Below are 19,275 nucleotides of genomic sequence, written 5' to 3'. Positions count from 1 at the left end.
ACTTTCTGTGTGTAATATACGAAGGAACGTTGGAAGATCTGGAGAAACCAGAATCAGAGTCCTGGTAGCTGAGTCAGCTACATATGCCCTAAAAGGAACCCATGTATGAGTTCCCACTGGAGGGTGTTGACCAGGAGTAAACAACAAAAACAAACCAATTTAGTCTTTATGACAACCCGAATGAGGTTATTACCACAATCTAAATGACAAGGAACAAGTCTGCCTAAGGCTTTATGCTAGAAAATGGTACACTGTGTAAATCCAGATCCTCAAATCTACAGAACTTGTCTTATAATCACTGCACTCAATTGTCTCCCAGGCAAAGGATTCCAGGCAACTGAAAAATTACATGGAAAAGGTAGGACAAGAATCTCACTCAGAAAACATCTGTTCCCTTCAGTCTTTGCTCCTCTGTGGAATACAGGTGCTGGGAGAATTTTCCATTCTCCAGATGCCCTTGCCACCAAGTTTCCCTCTGGCATCACAAATCATGCTAGAATGCTAGCTTAACCCGGACTACTTTGTCCCTGCTGAATGATCTTTTTCTTTACAAGGAATGCTTATCATTAATGCAGAAATTCAATTACTGCTTGGATTTATTAATTTGTTTGCTTGATACATAGCACATACCATTTGGAGCTATGCACAGGATGAAATCACCATATCCGACAAAGGGAGACAGTTTACATGTTCAGCCTAGACATAAACTAAGCTGACTCAGGCCCAACAATCTTGTATTATAGCCTCTAGAGTGTGGTGCTAATCACATGACCTGTTCTTTACACGTCGCAATGATCAATGGAGACAAAGACCACGGCTGCAGGAACGGAGGCTGGGGCAGGAAATGTCCTTCCAGAGGCTGCCTCACTCATATTTGGCAAATGAAACAGAACTGGCCTTGCCCAGCACTTGACTTGGAGATCCCCTCCCCACCCACAGAGGAAGTTGAGCCTCTGCCCAATGAGATTTATGAAAACTTTAATAACTGTTTAATTTCCAAAGAACAGGTTGACATAGTCATTATCTCACAAATTAGGCCAAAAATAAGAATTCTGACTCTAAGTTGCCTTTACATTTATTTACAACCTTCCTTGTGTACCAGCCTCTGCAATTCTCACCAGCACATGGAGCATTCCTGTCTGAAGTCCTGGTACAGACAGACTGGAATATACTGAGTCATCAAGAGAGTGCAATTAATTAGTATCAGACACAGTTGTCTGGGCCATAGCACCCAGAGTCATTTAGGTAGAAGAACTACAGTGAGGAGGGAGGGAAAAATCATACATCATAGAGTCAGAGATACTTAGGTTCAAATATCTGTTCTGCTACTTACTTGCTGTGAGACTTTTGGCAAGTAACTTGCTATTTTTCTCAGAAACTAGTGATAAAATCTACTCTGGATGGTGTGTGTTAGGATTTGAGATGGTCATGGGCAAGCCCTCAATTATTCATGTGATAATGATTCCACAAAGAACCATCAAGAGCTACCATGGAAAGGAGACATAAATCTGAAGTCGAGGAGATGGACCACAGATGTGAAACAAAGACCATAAATCAATGAACAAAACAGTAATAAACCAACAACAATTCACAGAAAGGGAGGGGCAGTCATTTTATGCACTGTTCATGGGGAGGCTTATATTAAAGGAGTCCAGTTGCCTTCTAGACTCACCGGTGTTCTGTCTCTACCAAGATGTCATCCATGAATTCTGACCACTCTTGAGTCCTGCCAGCTCACTCAGGCCCTGGCAGTAGCTGTAGAGTTGGTGTTTCTCCTCTTGAAAGTAGAAGCCCTTTATTACTCTGACATTGTGAAAAGCAAAAGGCACAGTAAAGATGCCTCTCATCTCATAGAATTTTCCTGTTAAGTTTCTGAGGTTTTAGTCATAGCTTAAACTGATGCCTGCTCTAATTGGATTTGATATTTTCCAAAATTTTTTCTGGGTCAAAATATATCATTTTATGCTCCCATGGCATAACTCATACCTGTGCCTAGGTCAAAGGCTTTTTCCTTCTTTCTATTTATATCTGTACAAGAACTTGATTGTAGTCTAACTCCTATTACACAGCAATCTTTACTTGTACCTCTGTCCATCCACATGACTGTAAATTCCTTGAGGCCAGAGACTGGATTTTATTTTTTCCTGAAGACCTAGTCTGCTTTTTAGGAAAAAAAAAAAAAAAAATAGTTGAGCAATAATGTGATTACTGTTACATGAGTGGATTCTATGAACCAACACAGGGCAATGTTGTGAATAGTGTAATTTATGTCCCAATTTCCTTTTGAACCAAAATATTTAAAATTACCTTGGGGAAAAGGCACTCACCAGATAATGTTAATGTGAAACCATCACCAACTTGATCACTAGTATCAAGTTAAGCTTTGAGAATTAAAATTGTGCTTACAAGAAGATAAAAACTGCAGTTTCCACAAGCAGAGTTTTACAATATGTTTATAATGGAATGTTTCATCTGAATTACCTAGAAATATCTGAACTGAATGCTGACTATCAAGAATTTCCTTCTAAAATGATTTTTTGGGGTTGTAGTTTCCCTTACTAGTCCCACTGGTAAGTAACAACTCGATCTCCAGCAAAACTGTACAATTCCAACCTGCTCTAAGGCTACGCATTGCCTCCCTGACCAAAGCCAATCACCTTACAATTATATATCAACCATAAGGTACATTAATGTCCCATGGAGTTTTCCAGCCCAGGATACCGGAGTGGATAGCCGTTCCCTTCTCCAGGGGATCTTCCCAACCCAGGGATCAAACCCGGGTGTCCCACATCACAGGAGGATTCTTTACCAGCTGAGCCACAAGGGAAGCCCAAGAATGCTGGAGTGGGTAGCCTATCCCTTCTCCAGCAGATCTTCCCAACCTAGGATCTCCTGCATTGCAGGCAGATTCTTTACCAGCTGAACTACCAGGGAATCTCAATGTAATAATAGCTATCATTTATTAGGTGAATATGATCCTGTCTATTCTTTATTTGACATGGATTATCTCAGTTTTTCTTTAAAACTACCCTCTGAAAGAACATTGCTTATATCCCCATTTTATAGCTAAAGAAACTGAAACCCAAAGAGGCTATGTCACTGATCCAACAGATATATGAATGTATTCATCCTATGTCATCCACCACAGCTGAGATGGAGGAGAAAGACATCGACGGCATGCCTGAGTGACCATGGCCTGGTGACCACCTTCTTTCCTTTTTACAGGAATTCTCTCAGTTATGGGCTTCTCCGGTGGCACTAGTGGTAAAGAACCTGTCTGCCAATGCAGGAGACGTGAGAGATGTGGGTTCAATCCCTGGATTGTGAAGATTCTCTGGAGGAGGGCATGGCAACTCACTCCAGTATTCTTGCCTGGAGAATCCCATGGACAGAGGAGACTGGCAGGCTACAGTCCATGGGATCACAAAAGAGTCAGACATGACTGAAGCAAATTAGCATGCACACACACTCCCAGCTAGGCATTTGTTATCACTTGGTTATGAAAATCTATCTTTGAATTTGCATATCCGATAAGAAACAGCCCTCAGAACCAAAGGAATGATGCATTCCAATATGAAGCAGTGGCACATCATTAGTTATCACTGTATCTGTCTATGAACAGCATAAGGAATGAAGTTTCATAATTTTCAAATTTCCCAGAAGGACTGTAAGAGAAATACACCAGAGAGAAACACAGTGTAAAACATATAAATCTCCAGACCACTTTGCAGAGACACTACTCATGGACAATCAGAGAAGGAAAGTCATACCTCACAATGGCAAGAAAGTGATACTTTACACCTAGTCCATCTATTTTTATGTGTATGAGCATCATCGTTATTTCTGAGTTGGTACATTACAGTTCGCTAACATTAAAGTAATCATCTTTGATACTGAGTGAAGTTGGTTGTTGCTCTGAGAATGATGATGGCTGCACCTGGTTGTAGTAATCTCATCTTTGTATAGAAAGATGACACTGATGACCCACAGTGAATTTCAATGGTACTTTGCTTTCTTAGTTTTAAAAATGACTCTTCCATGATCTATGAGCAATTCCTAAGAGACTGCCAGGCACCTACAACTAAGAGAACAAAAAGGAGCTAATGGGATTGAACCTGAAAATGGTTCAATTCACCCAAACTCTGATAATACAGTTTTCAAGAGGTAAATGTTGCAGAATGGAAGAAAAAGATGGAGGGAAATCAAATCAGTTGTATAGAATATATATATATATATTTTTCTTTGTATTATCACCCGAGAAACCCCTTATTCTAATTTGCCCTTATCACTATACCTTGTTTTATTGTACTTTGCTTTATTGTGCTTCACAGATATTGAGGTTTTGTTTTGCTTTTTTTTTTTTAAACTTGTTTGTTGCAGCTCTGCACTGAACATTTGATCAGTGCCATTTTTCCAACAGCATTTGCTCACTTTGTGTTTCTGTCTCATGTTTTGGTAATTCTTGGACTATTTTAAGCTTTTTCATTATTATTGTATTTGTCATGGGGATCTGTGATCTTTGGCGTTACTACGGTAATTGTTCTGGGGTACCATGAACCAAGTCCACATAAAGCGGTAGGTTTAATGGTGAGATGATGTGGGTGTTCTGAATGCTCCACTGACTGCCTGTTCCATTTCCTCTCTCCCTTTCCTCAGGCCTGCCTATTCTGTGAGACACAATATTGAAATTAAGCCAATTTATAACCCCACAACGGCCACTAAGTATTCAAGTGAAAGGAATCTTCTCTTTAAATCAAAAACTAGAAATGATTAAGTGTAATGAGGAAGGAATATTAAAAGCTAAGATAGTCTGAAAGCCAGGCCTCTTTTACCAAACAATTAGCCAAGCTATGAATGTAAAGAAAAAGTTCTTGAGAAAAATGGAACATGCTGCTCCAGTGAACATACAAATGACATCCATTCCTAAGTCCATGAATCAAGGAGTCATTTAGACCTTCAAGCCTTACTATGTACGAAATATATTTCATAAGGCTATGGCTACCATAGATAGAGGTTCCTCTGATGGATCTGGACAAAGTCAATTGAAAACCTCCTGGAAATCTCTAGATTCCATTTAGAACATTTGTGATTCCTGGAAGAGGTCCAGATATCAAGATAAACAGGAGTTTGGAAGAATATAATAAAGTCCAACCCTCATGAATAACTTTAAAGTGCTCAAGATTTCAGTGGAGGAAGTAACTACAGATGTGGTAGAAGTAGAAAGAAAGCTAGAATTAGAAGTAGAAACTGAGGATGTGACTGAACTGCTGTAATCTCATGATAAAACTTGAGAGGATAATGAGTTGCTTCTTACAGATGAACAAAGAAAGTGGTTTCTTGAGATGAAATCTACTCCTGGAGAATACTGTTGAACTGGCAACATCTTTAGAATACTACATAAACTTAGTTGATAAAATCAGCAGAGTGTGAGAGGACTGACCACAATTATTAAAGTTCTACTATGTGTAAAATACTGTCAAACAGCATTGCCTGCTACAGAGAACTCTTGGGAAAGGAAGAGGCAATCAAACTTCATTGCAGAAAATTTCATTTTTTCACTTCAACCTTTAGCAATCACCACCCTCAGTCAGTAGCATTGACATTGAGGCAAGACCCTCCACCAGCAAAGAAACTGCAACTCACTGAAGGCTCAGATGATGGCTAGGACAATTCAGCAAAGAAGTATTTTTAAATTAAGGTATGTACATTGCTTTTCTTAGATATAATAGGACGGTACACTTAATAGCTTTTATGTATAGTATAAACAGAACTTTTATATGCACTGAGAAATCTAGAGATTCATGTGACTCATTTTATTACGATGTTTGCTTAACTGCAATCCATGATCTAGAAGCAGTATCTTCAAGGTATGCCAGTATTTTTCTTTTTTTGCAAGTATTCATCCTCAACTTGAAAAATGTAACAGAAAGTGATCTGAGAAGTCTCCAAACATAACCCTAAATTCTGTCCCTAATTTAAGAGCCCATTTCTGGCTTAACTTAGTTCACAGGACAAAACACTTATAGGAAATGTTTCTCTCACCTTTTAGATAAGCACTCATCAGACATCAACAGTTAGTACCCTCTTTATGCCTCCCTGACCTCGTAGACTCTGCTCCTGGCCTTCCTAACAGTATCTCCCAACCTTAGAAGATCTCTTCGAGCTCATCTGATTTCTTTGATCTCTAGTCCACTCACAGAGATAAAGATAGGACATAATGAAATTAAAACAAAAAATCATGTAGATACCCAATGTCAAAATAAGCCCAGGAAGTAATCAATGACTTGTGTGATGTCAAAGTCATTAATTGGGTATCAGAAGGGCATAGGTATCAGTGGGGTGCACAGAATTGAAAGGCCAAACCAGGGAATATGAGACAACAGAAAATGTTAACCCAAGGAAGAGATTCTGGCAAGATAAGGATTTTGCCAAATAATGCTTAATTAATAAGAACATTAACACATACCATTTATTAGATGACTATTAGGGGCCAGACACTATTAAGCTTTTCACATAGTCTTGTGATTTAATGTCATTAGCTCTATGAGAGAGGAATCATATTAATTTCATAAGTGAAGAAAGTGAAACTCGGAGAGAAGAGGAAACTTGCCAAAGGTCACACAGCCATTAAATGAGAATGATAGAAATCAACCCGAACTCTATCAAATTCGAAAGCTGGTTACTCTTAACACCATACAAAATCCCTTTCTTACATATTATACTACCAGGTATAATGTGTGGCTTTTTAAAGATATATCAGAGGATTTTTCAGACAATGTTTCAGCCCATCTTAAAGGTTCATACCCTTTGGCTTAGCTGAACACTTGGTCCAGCTCCCTGCAGTCTAGTTCCTTTCACAACTGTATTTTTTGGCTTTCAGTTCTTTATTCAGATCCTAAACCCAAATCCATATCTACATTTGCCAATGCCATTTGCTTAGAGCTGTGGGTCGTTCCCTTTTCTCATTTCCTGGCTCCCTTCAGAATCTTTATAGTGTGTTATTTCTGGGCCAGTTGCTCCCTGTGACAACGTGGAAAGACTCAGAGCATCTGCCAACTTCCTGCCAGATGGCTGAACTCTAGTGAATGGCCACTGACCTGTGGACTACGCTGAATGCTTTTCTGCTTAATGCAGAAACTCTAGCAGAATGTCGCATGGTGCAAGTCTGGGATTCGACTAATCTCTAGGAGATGTTAAAATCTCGATAATAATGATGGTGATGATAATGTCCAAGTACTCTGAGTACTTACTATAGGTCAGCCCAGCTTCAAGCATTTTAGAAGCATCATTTAATAATCTTAAAAACAAGTGAAAGAAGAAGCTATGATTACTAGCCTTGCTTTACAAGTGAAGAAACTGAGGCCTAGAGAAAGTTACCCAAGTTCACAAAGCTGGAAAATAACAAAGCAGAGTTCTTGACTGTTTTCTGCACCGTGTTCTGGTAAGGAAAAGTTTGGGATATATTTGTTCCACAAAAGGAAGCCAAAACCCAAAACATCAATCAGGAGGACCAAAAGGAGGCCCATCATGGAAGCCTTGTTGAGGATGATCATTAACATTGGGAAAGAAAATAGTAACAACTAGCTCATACAAAGCTCCTTCTTTGTGCCATTTACACATATCCAGTCACAAAATCTCACAATACCTGTATGAGATAAATCTTAACGTTAACTCTAATTAAAAGAAGAAATTTACATTTGTGAGATCGGTATGTTCCACAAGGAAAGACTGGTAAAATACCAGATAGTCACTGCCGAGGTAATGCTATGTAACAAACCAGACCATAACTTACTCGCTTAAAACAACTATAATTTCCTGAGCTCACATTTTTCAGATTGACACTCTGGCTTGATTTGACTGGGCAATTTCTCCCTTCTTCTTGGGATTCCTCATGCATCTGAGGTCAGTTTTGGGTCAAGCAGGCAGCTTTGCTGATTTTGACTAGGCTCTTTCACCTCTGTAACTCAGCTGGGGCAATGTCTCTAGATAATACTTAGTTATATGCAAGGACTCTTCAGGGTTATGCTTAGAAATGATACCATGCTTTATACCACTTTGTTAGCCAAAACAAGTCATAAGGCCATCACTGTTTTAAATTTCCAGTCTGATAATTCCAACATCCCTGCCATATCTGAGTCTGGTTCTGATGCTTGCTCTGTCTCTTCAGGCTGCATTTTTCACCTTTGTAGTATGTTTTATAATTTTTTGTTCAAAGCAGGACATGACAGATGGGCTAAAAACAAACAAACAAAAAAAAAACCTCCAGTAAATAAAGCTTTAGTGATATGGCAGCAACAATTCATTGGGGCAGGGTGTGGGGGGTGGGGAGAAGGAAAAACATTCTATAGTCCTACAATTAGCCTTGTCTTTGACCCTGGGAATGTGAAGTCACTTCCCCTAATTAGGTGCAACAGGGTGACAAAGAAGGAAGGGAAATTTCTTCCCACAGGTCAGTTAGGCTCTGATAGAATCCTAATAGGTTAGGTTTCTTATAAAATTGTTTCTCTTGAGGGAAAACTTTGTTAAGAAAAGCAGAATTCTCTGGCGTATTTCAAAACAGTTCCTTTTCCTCTCCCCCTACCAGACTCATCAGGGACTTTCCCTCCAATATTCACTATGAAATACCAGTAAAATTCCTAGCCGTAAAACCCACAAAAGTGTGGAGCCTCTCCTCTGACCATCTCCCTTGAGAAGTTTAACTCTCAAACTTCTCCATACTGAGCCTCCAGCAATTTGTCAACTATAGTTTAGGTTTGCCTACCCCACACTAGTCCCTCAAGAAGTTTCTGCTCTCGGGTTTCTTATCTGGTAAGTTATAATTCTCTGTGTTACTTCTTTGTCTCTCTAATTTTAGGGAGCAGTGACTTCTCGTGTGACTTCACATCTCTGAAAGATCTAAGAAGAGTTAACTTTTCAGTTAATTCAGCTTCTTACTTGTTAGAACAGAAGGATAATTCCCCAAGGTCTTTAAATGCCTGCAAGATCAGAAACCAGAAGTCCTGGGTCAGAACCTTGAAGTTATCTTTTCAATGATCGTGTTCCTAGTATATACAAGTACTTAGTGAGCTGGATTTACCTTTCAGTTGACTTGTTATAGGACCCAAAAGAATGTAGAAGGTGAGGGCTATGAACAAAGCTAGTGGAGATGATGGAATTCCAGTTGAGCCATTTCAAATCCTGAAAGATGATGCTGTGAAAGTGCTGCACTCAATATGCCAGCAAATTTGGAAAACTCAGCAGTGGCCACAGGACTGGAAAAGGTCAGTTTTCATTCCAATCCCAAAGAAAGGCAATGCAAAGAATGCTCAAATGACTGCACAATTGCACTCATCTCACATGCTAGTAATGCTCAAAATTCTCCAGGCCAGGCTTCACAACCGTGAACTTCCAGATGTTCAAGCTGGTTTTAGAAAAGGCAGAGGAACCAGAGATCAAATTACCAACATCCGCTGGATCATCAAAAAAGCAAGAGAGTTCCAGAAAAACATCTATTTCTGCTTTATTGACTATGCCAAAGCCTTTGACTGTGTAGATCACAATAAACTGTGGACAATTCTGAAAGAGATGGGAATACCAGACCACCTGACCTGCTTCTGGAGAAATTTGTATGCAGGTCAGGAAGCAACAGTTAGAACCGGACATGGAACAACAGACTGGTTCCAAATAGGAAAAGGAGGACGTCAAGGCTGTATATTGTCACCCTGTTTATTTAACTTATATGCAGAGTACATCATGAGAAATGCTGGTGTGGAAGAAACACAAGCTGGAATCAAGATTGCTGGGAGAAATATCAATCACCTCAGATATGCAGATGACACCACCCTTATGGCAGAAAGTGAAGAGGAACTCAAAAGCCTCTTGATGAAAGTGAAAGTGGAGAATGAAAAAGTTGGCTTTAAGCTAACATTCAGAAAACGAAGATCATGGCATCCGGTCCCATCACTTCACGGGAAATAGATGGGGAAACAGTGGAAACAATGTCAGACTTTATTTTGGAGGGCTCCAAAATCACTGCAGATGGTGACTGCAGCCATGAAATTAAAAGACCCTTACTCCTTGGAAGGAAAGTTATGACCAACCTAGATAGCATATTCAAAAGCAGAGACATTACTTTGCCAACAAAGGTTCATCTAGTCAAGGCTATGGTTTTTCCTGTGGTCATGTATGGATGTGAGAGTTGGACTGTGAAGAAAGCTGAGCACCGAAGAATTGATGCTTTTGAACTGTGGTGTTGGAGAAGACTCTTGAGAGTCCCTTGGACTGCAAGGAGACCCAACCAGTCCATTCTGAAGGAGATGAGCCCTGGGATTTCTTTGGAAGGAATGATGCTAAAGCTGAAACTCCAGTACTTTGGTTACCTCATGTGAAGAGTTGACTCATTGGAAAAGTCTCTGATGGTTGGAGGGATTGGGGGCAGGAGGAGAAGGGGATGACAGAGGATGAGATTGCTGGATGGCATCACTCACCCAATGGACGTGAGTCTGAGTGAACTCCAGGAGTTGGTGATGGACAGGGAGGCCTGGCGTGCTGCGATTCATGGGGTCGCAAAGAGTCGGACACGACTGAGCTGAACTGAACTGAGGGCTATGAAGACGACAGCTGCTTCAAGGAGCAGACTGCAAGTTTGCATGAATGAATCTTAAAAGTGTTTCCTATGGACTCTGCATGCTTTTTGAAACAATCACCTGCCTCTAGAGAAAATGTAATGAGACTAAAGGCAACTTTTCCTAATGGGAACTTATTTTGGATCATGATTAAGATTCTCTTTGGATAATAAATGGTAGGACTAAATCAGTATATTCAGTAGGGACACAAGAAAAACAAAATTCCTTGAGATTTACACAATGAAGAAGCAAAATATCTCATGGGGTGTCTGGTTTCTCTCATCCTGTGTTAAGCACTGAGTATAAATGAAAAAGTTGAGCTCATCATTCTAACTTATTTTTCATGTTCATAAAAAGCCACACTTAGACAAGAGACAGCCCAAGAACCCAACTGACTGCCGGACATCTGAGTTTAAGATGGTTGTGCGTGTGTGCTCAGTCATGTCTGACTCTTTGTGACCCCATGGACTGTAACCAGGCAGGCTCCTCTGTCCATGGGATTTTCCAGGCAAGAATACTGGAGTGGGTTGCCATTTCCTCCTCCAGGGAATCTTCCCGACCCAGGGATCAAACTCACATTTCCTCTGTCTCCTGCATGGACAGGTGGATTCTTTAACACTAGCACCACCTGGAAAACTGGTTAAAATCCTCCAATATTTCTATGGCTTGAAATACTTCAACTTGGACCATCTGTTGCTTCAGTATCACCCAGAAATATTTCCTCAGCCTTTTCATAAAAAGAAGGAAAGCAGCAAGCTAATTTTGTTTAGTACATTTCCAATTTATTCTTTTTAAAGAATTATTAGTTATGGTTTCACTGTAGAATTTTTCAAAGGGAAAGTCAGGCTATGAGAAAACAATCTCTTGACATTCAAATAAAAATGTAACCAATGAAAGAGTTGAAAAAAATCAGCTAGCCAAGGAAATAACTTAGTTTACATCTAAGTTTGCTTTTCTCTTGTTTGTGCAAAGTCTCCTTTAGCTGATAAATATTTTTATTCAATGAAAGGAACACATATTTCAGGTGAAATGTTCTTATTCCAGAAGGAAAAGGAAATTCTGAAGTGAAGGCTATCCTGAGGAAATAATTTGGCAAAGAATATGATGTTTTCCTGTTTTTGCTTATTTCATAAACAGAATAAATATGGGTTACAAGGAACTAAATGGAAAAAAGATTCCCAGAATAATAGAATATGAAATCAGAATAGTTCCTGAGAGATCATCTGATCCAAATTCCTTATTTTTTCCATGAGATCGAAGACCCAGGGAAGCAAACTTCATTGCCCAAAGTAACACAGATGGCTAGTGGCAGAACTGAAGCTCGAACTAAAACTTAAAATTCTCTTGATTGTCCTTTGTAATAGGACTCAAAGAATCTTCTTCCAAAGTCTACCTCTCTCTAACCATGATCTATTCTATCCTGCCAAGCCGCAGAAGGGCTATTTCTATTCTCCAGCAAGGAGATGACAGGTGAGACTCTGGTACAGACTGTCACCTAAAGAGGGACATGATAAAATTCAGAGTATGGAAAACTTCTTTTCTCATTTCTTATTCTTCTCAGTAACAACTGAGACTGAGCATTTTTATCAAATACCAATGGACACAACAGGCCACAGTTGTGTTAGTGGCTCCTGTGACTGTCACCATGAAGGTCAGATGTTTTCACATTCTTCCACAGTTGCCATATATTTTGAAACATCATTTATGTTCATAATGATTTTGAAATTAGGATACTCAGACTTGTTCCTAGACATTAACATTTAATGTCTTCATGAAACGGCACATACATTGCCATTTCACAAGTGTGGTTTTTAGTATTTGGTCATTGGTTTCCTTAGCAACCATATATAATTTATTTTATGGCCTGCCTTGAACAGACAATTATATGAAATTGTACAATGGTCCCCCAAAGGTCTTCTGTATCACAAAATACCTACAAATATTTCTCAGTTCATTTCAGTCACTCAGTTGTGTCCAATTCTTTGCGACCCCATGAATCACAGCTCGCCAGGCCTCCCTGTCCACCACCAACTACCGGAGTTCACTGAAACTCATGTCCATCGAGTTGGTGATGCCATCCAACCAACTCATCCTCTGTTTTCCCCTTCTCCTCCTGCCCCCAGAGGCCCTCCTGCCTCTGAGTTCAGCATCAGAGACTTTTCCAATGAGTCAACTCTTCGCATGAGGTGGCCAAAGTACTGGAGTTTCAGCTTTAGCATCAGTCCTTCCAATGAACAACCAGGACTGATCTCCTTTAGGATGGTCTGGTTGGATCTCCTTGCAGTCCAAGGGACTCTCAAGAGTCTTCTCCAACACCACAGTTCAAAAGCATCAATTCTTCGGCGCTCAGCTTTCTTCACAGTCCAACTCTCACATCCATACATGACCACTGGAAAAACCATAGCCTTGACTAGACAGACCTCTGTTGTCAAAGTAACATCTCTGCTTTTGAATATACTATCTATGTTGATCATAACTTTGCTTTCAAGGAGTAAGGGTCTTTTAATTTCATGGCTGCAATCACAATCTGCAGTGATTTTGGAGCCCAAAAAAATTAAGTCTGACACTGTTTCCACTGTTTCCCCATCTATTTCCCATGAAGTGATGGGACCGGATGCCATGATCTTCATTTTCTGAATGTTGAGCTTTAAGCCAACTTTTTCACTCTCCTCTCTCACTTTCATCAAGAAGCTTTTTAGTTCCTCTTCACTTTCTGCCATAAGGGTTGTGTCATCTGCATATCTGAGGTTATATATATATAACCATATACAGCCTTGACGTACTCCTTTTCCTATTTGGAACCAGTCTGTTGTTCTGTGTCCAGTTCTAACTGTTGCTTCCTGACCTGCATACAGGTTTCTCAAGAGGCAGGTCAGGTGGTCTGGTATTCCCATCTCTTTCCGAATTTTCCACAGTTTATTGTGATCCACACAGTCAAAGGCTTTGGCATAGTCAATAAAGCAGAAATAGATGTTTTTCTGGAACTCTCTTGCTTTTTCCATTATCCAGCGGATGTTGGCAATTTGATCTCTGGTTCCTCTGCCTTTTCTAAATCCAGCTTGAACATCTGCAAGTTCACGGTTCATGTATTGCTGAAGCCTGGCTTGGAGAATTTTGAGCATTACTTTATTAGCATGTGAGATGAGTACAATTGTGCAGTAGTTTGAGCATTCTTTAGCATTGCCTTTCTTTGGGATTGGAATGAAAACTGACCTTTTCCAGTCCTGTGGCCACTGCTGAGTTTTCCAAATTTGCTGGCATGAGTGCAACACTTTCACAGCATCATCTTTCAGGATTTGAAATAGCTCAACTGGAATTCCGTCACCTCCACCAGCTTTGTTCTTAGTGATGCTTTCTAAGGCCCACTTGACTTCACATTCCAGGATGCCTGGCTCTAGGTGAGTGATCACACCATTGTGATTACCTGGGTCATGAAACTCTTTTTGGTACAGTTCTTCTATGTATTCTTGCCACCTCTTCTTAATATCTTCTGCTTCTGTTAGGTCCATACCATTTCTGTCCTTTATTGAGCCTATCTTTGCATGAAATGTTCCCTTGGTATCTCTAATTTTCTTGAAGAGATCTCTAGTCTTTCCCATTCTGTTGTTTTCCTCTATTTCTTTGCATTGATCGCTGAGGAAGGCTTTCTTATCTCTCCTTGCTAGTCTTTAGAACTCTGTATTCAGATGCTTATATTTTTCCTCATCTCCTTTGCTTTTCGCTTTTCTTCTTTTCACAGCTACAAATACTTCTAGAGCTAGCTAAATCTCTGATTTAAAAGTGGTCCCATAGCTTCATGGCAGGCCAAAAAAAGACCTTAGAATATATCTACAACTGGGGAGTAGACCAAGATGTGAGCTCCTGAGCCAAAATCATTATGAGTAAGTAAGAAGTCTGCTTGAATTAATTAACCACATTCAGCAACAAGGCTTGAATGTTAGGGTGAAGGACTGGGCTTCTGGTTCAAATCTGGACCATGCTTGTCAACTTCTCTTGGGCAATGCTCCCTGCTACCCCTCCCCAACTCCCTTTGCCCTATCATGCAATACATCAGTGAAATTACTGAATCCCTGGGAACCAAGTCTTTCTGCTATGAGACACCTCTGTGAATGCTGGATCCAAGAGGGAAAAAAGGGTTTTCCTCTGGCAGAGAGGATGTCGCAGCAGTGTTACCTGAAGCCTTGAGCAACCCAGAGTTCGGCGAGCCAAACGAGAACAGAAACCAAGTGGATGGTGGACCACAATCAGCAAACTATCAACTAACAATTCAGTAGAAAAGAGGCAGCAGCATCAATTTTCACAGCAAGCATCATGTCACCAGCTGTAGAATACACCAGTTAGGAAGTCAGATGCAGCTCCCACAATGTCCGGGTTTGAATTGATTCAACCTCTTATAAAAGATATACAATTTAGCCAAGTTACTTCACCTTCCTGTGCTGTAAAATATAATAGCTGTAACTATTTCATAGGGTTTTGTGAGACCAAAATGCATACATTTCAAGAAAGTGTATATAATAGGGCCTGATCCACTGTAAGCATTCAATAAATGTTAGCTATTAGGGGTAGCAATCGCTCTGAATATATACACAGGACAACTGTGCTCTCCAACATATCATGGAACTCTTTGAATGCATAAACTGCTGTTGGCATTAGGAGCACAGACAGGTTACCAATGTAAGACCCTTTGGGATCCTCAGGGATTTTGAAAGGATGTATTTCCTGGAAATAATTTGACTCCTTTGAAATATCAAAATCAAGGGTACTATTAGAAAGGTGAAAACATGAGAAACAGCAATTAATCCTTCATAACGATTCTGTTATTGTTGTAATTATGTGTACAAGAAGAATAGTTAAGTTCCTGAATTACCTTCAATTTTAAAGACCAAATTTTAGTAGTCTAAGTCACGTATTATGTCTCAGTCACTTAAACCTACAAGACAGCACTTAGTCCGAGGTCTGATCCATTTTAAGAATGCAGCAAATGCCTTTGAATAAATGAAAAACAAGTTCACTAGCTCTCTGCAGTGCAAGGTAAGGCTCACAGAATTCACAATACCTGTGAAATCTAGATATTTCATTTTTAATGCTATTCATGTCCTGGTATAATATACCAATAATATGTTGAAATATATGCATTTGTTCAAGGTGTAAATAAAAGTGCTATTTATTAATTTGCTACTTCTTCCTCGCTGTTTTTATTGATGGCACAGTGATAGGGACTTGGATTTTTATTCTAACCCGGCACCGTCACAAAATTTTAGTCATAATATTTTACGAATCAGTTTCTCTAGAAATAATAGCCCACTTATTATATGCAAGAAGGGCATTCACTCACTCCTTTCCCCCTCACCCAATTCCCAGGATAACTTCCATTTCCTGCCCACGCAAGAGTGACAACAGCAAGTCTAAACCAATTTGTTATTCATTCTTGATTAGATATCCAGGGACACTAATGTTTACAAATGTCCAGGCTTGTAAATGGGATGCTTAATCTCCTGTGCTGCTGGGATGCCTGATTGACTGGAAGATTAGTGGCTTTTATTCCTAAAGTGTTTGTGTGGTCCAGGCAAAGCTTCGCTAGGAGAGTCATCATCTCTATAATGAGCAGTCTGGAATGGTGCCCTAGTCTGTGCCCTGGCTCTGTGTTTACCCACAGCTGCCTTCTCCCAGTTGAGGGGTCAGTGATCCTATAGTTTCATTGGCTTATCCCAAACTAGATGCAGCTGAAGCTCCAAGTTCCTAAAGCACAACTCAAGAAAATGTCTTATTGTTTAGGCTCCATGCTGCTTGGAGAACATGCAAGTCTTCACAACCTTGATTAGTGATGGCAGGTGGAATGGGTTTAACCCGTAGCTTCAGGGTTCCACCCCCACCCATCTTTTGATTATTCCTTAATCTGGAGGCAGAGGGGCTGTGGATGGCCCTGGCTACTTTCTGCTGATAAGGGGTATAGACCCAACAAGGGCTTGAAAAAATGAAACTAGCTAGCAGTTGTTTGGAGAAGGCAATGGCACCCCACTCCAGTACTCTTGCCTGGAAAATCCCATGGATGGAGGAGCCTGGTAGGCTGCCGTCTATGGGGTCACACAGAGTTGGACACGACTGAAGTGACTTAGAAGCAGCAGCAGTTGTTTGAGAGTGTTTTCTTGTTTCTGGTTTCAAATTCACACTTTGATCTCAATAAATAAGTACTGCCTATGAGCCAGCTGTCAAGGTGCTCATAGACCCAAGATTGGTGACAAACCCCAAAGATATACCCTTGGGGCCCAAAGAATGCCAGACATGGTTAATTTTTAGTTTGAAGTTTTAGCAGTTTTATCAAGGACACAGTCAAGAAGGGATTTTTGGTGTCTCAGCTTTTTATGTGTTTTCATATCTCAATCATTATCCATTTGGCTGAAACACTTGGGTATTAAATATGGAAGAGACATAGGCTGGGAAAATTATGGTTTCTTCAATATCCTAACCAAGTAGAACCTTGACAGGGATAGATGCCAGAGTTGTTTTGTTTGTTTTAAATATGAAGATTCAATATCAGAGAGAACAAAGTTCCAGCTGAGAGAAAGAGGACAGGTGATCAGCCTAATTGATAGGTTACATCTTAAGGCAGTGAAGTTAGGGATGGTTGAAAACTGACCAGTACAACCAAGTACATACAGTTCATGTACTTGTGCATGATCAAGTACAGGAAGTGATTTTGGACGGTAGGTCCATTGCTAGAGATACACCTACTTTCACCAAAGTAGGAAAAATCTAGTTACCAAGTTGTCCCTGCAAGCCTGGAGGGACAGAAACAAAGGCCTAACAAAAGAAAAGCTCACTCTCATAACTTAGGAAGTTACTTCAATTGCCTTCTAAAGAGTTTCACTTTACCAAAAGCCACCACTGCAGCAAGCCCACTCACCTTATTTCTTGTGGTTTCTGAGAAGCAACTTGAGATCTGTTTTGGTTCACCTGCCCCCAGGAGAAGTCAGCATCAGGGTCTGGAACTGTGCAAGTTTGGGCAACCTTGTTCCCAGTTTTTGTGCAGCATGGCTTCCGTTTCCCATCTATATCTCATAAGGCCCAGTCCAGCAAAGACAAAACCAGTCTTCTGGATGTTTGTCCTCCAAGATTTCAGTCTAGAGGGGGTCATAATCTCTTCCTTTAAAAGCTTCATTCAAAAGGTTTTGCTATGAGTCTGAAGTTAGGGATCCAGACACAGCAGAAGCCAGCCATTCCCAGGAACCACCGCAGTTGTCAAGGTGGGAACTGCCACTCACTATAACTTCTGTGGCTTCAAAAAACAATTCTCTATCCTTAAATTCAAAAACCCCAAAATACTTAAAATGGAGGACCAAAAAAAAAAAAAAGAAACCGCCTTTTTCTGCAGGAGCTGCAGAGCTGAAGTGCCTGTGAAAAAGAGTAAAACGCAGGCACAGACCTCAAGCTGGTCTCCTGAAGTCCACGGGCTCTGGGTATTTATGGGATCAGGAATGAAGAGGCCCAGCATGCTGAGGGTGCACAGCAGGGAGGCGTGGGCAATGTGGGGAAAGGTGATGGGGAACAGGTGCTGGGGAATCACTGTTCTGCACAGGCATAACTAGGCTACAGGCCTCTGGACCACCACAAAGTTAGGAGCAGACATGCGCAGGTCCAGTTGAGGGGTTGGTGGTCCTACCCCACTTCATAGACTCATCCTAAAATAGACACAGCTGATTTCAAGTTCCTGGAGAACAACTCCAGCAAACATCTCAATGCTTAGGCTCAATACAACTTGGAGGAAGCCTAAGTCTTAACATCACCTTGAGCAGTGACAGCAGGTGAAATAGATGTGACTCGTTACCCATGGGTTCAATTTGAGAATCAAATCAGAAACAGGGCTCTTATCCTTGACTTATAAAGTTAGGGGGCATTTGATTCCTCATGACTTATTTTCTTTAAAGTATTTTTTATTGAAGTATAATTGATTTATAATGTTGTTTTGGTTCCAGGTATACAGGAAAGTGATTCTGACATGTGTGTGTGTGGAGAAAAGGAAATATATACCCATCAGAATGCAAAGTTCCAAAAAATAGCAAGGAGAGATAAAAAGACTCAATGAAAAGAAATAGAGGAAAACAATAGAATGAGAAAGACTAGAGATCTCTTCAAGAAAATTAGAGACAAGAGAAGGCAATGGCAACCCACTCCAGTACTCTTGCCTGGAAAATCCCATGGGCGGAGGGGCCTGGTGGGCTGCAGTCCATGGGGTCGCTAGAAGTTGACACGACTGAGCGACTTCACTTTATTTTTTCACTTTCATGCATTGGAGAAGGAAATGGCAGCCCACTCCAGTGTTCTTGCCTGGAGAATCCCAGGGATGGGGGAGCCTGGTGGGCTGCCGTCTATGGGGTCACACAGAGTCAGACACGACTGAAGAGACTTAGCAGCAGCAGTAGCAGGAAATAGTTCATGCAAAGATGGTCTCAATAAAGGACAGAAATTATATGGACCTAACAGGAAGCAAAAGATATTAGAAAGAGGTGGCAAAAATACATAGAAGAACTGTACCAAAAAAAATCTTAATGACCTGGATAACCATGATGGTGATAACCACCTAGAGTCAGACATCCTGGAATGAGAAGTCAAGTGGGCCTTAGGAAGCATCACTACCAACAAAGATGGGGAGGTGATGGAATTCCAGCTGACC

The 19,275-nt window shown here is 40.5% G+C and overlaps 1 long non-coding RNA gene across 5 annotated transcripts in view; it reads right to left on the bottom strand.

The window, feature by feature from the left end:
* LOC147358439 (uncharacterized) overlaps positions 1-18,280 on the bottom strand; it is a 149,385-nt gene extending 131,105 nt beyond the window's left edge. For 2 of the 5 annotated variants that reach the window (XR_015142264.1, XR_015142265.1), the window contains exons 1-2: positions 17,509-18,276; positions 14,778-14,925 (exon numbers count right to left, since the gene is read on the bottom strand). This is a non-coding gene — a long non-coding RNA (uncharacterized LOC147358439). Of the gene's footprint in view, positions 1-6,443; positions 8,234-8,842; positions 8,976-14,777; positions 14,926-17,508 lie in introns of those variants that run through there. The other 3 variants (XR_015142262.1, XR_015142266.1, XR_015142263.1) reach the window with 3 other exon arrangements.
* Between the last annotated feature and the right edge of the window lie 995 nt (positions 18,281-19,275).

This window comes from Bos grunniens, chromosome 15, assembly GCF_055505025.1.
Source record: "Bos grunniens cultivar Pamir isolate PY7600 chromosome 15, Bosgru_T2T1.0, whole genome shotgun sequence".
NCBI classification, from domain to species: domain Eukaryota; kingdom Metazoa; phylum Chordata; class Mammalia; order Artiodactyla; family Bovidae; genus Bos; species Bos grunniens.
This window is presented reverse-complemented; position numbering and strand designations above follow the sequence as displayed.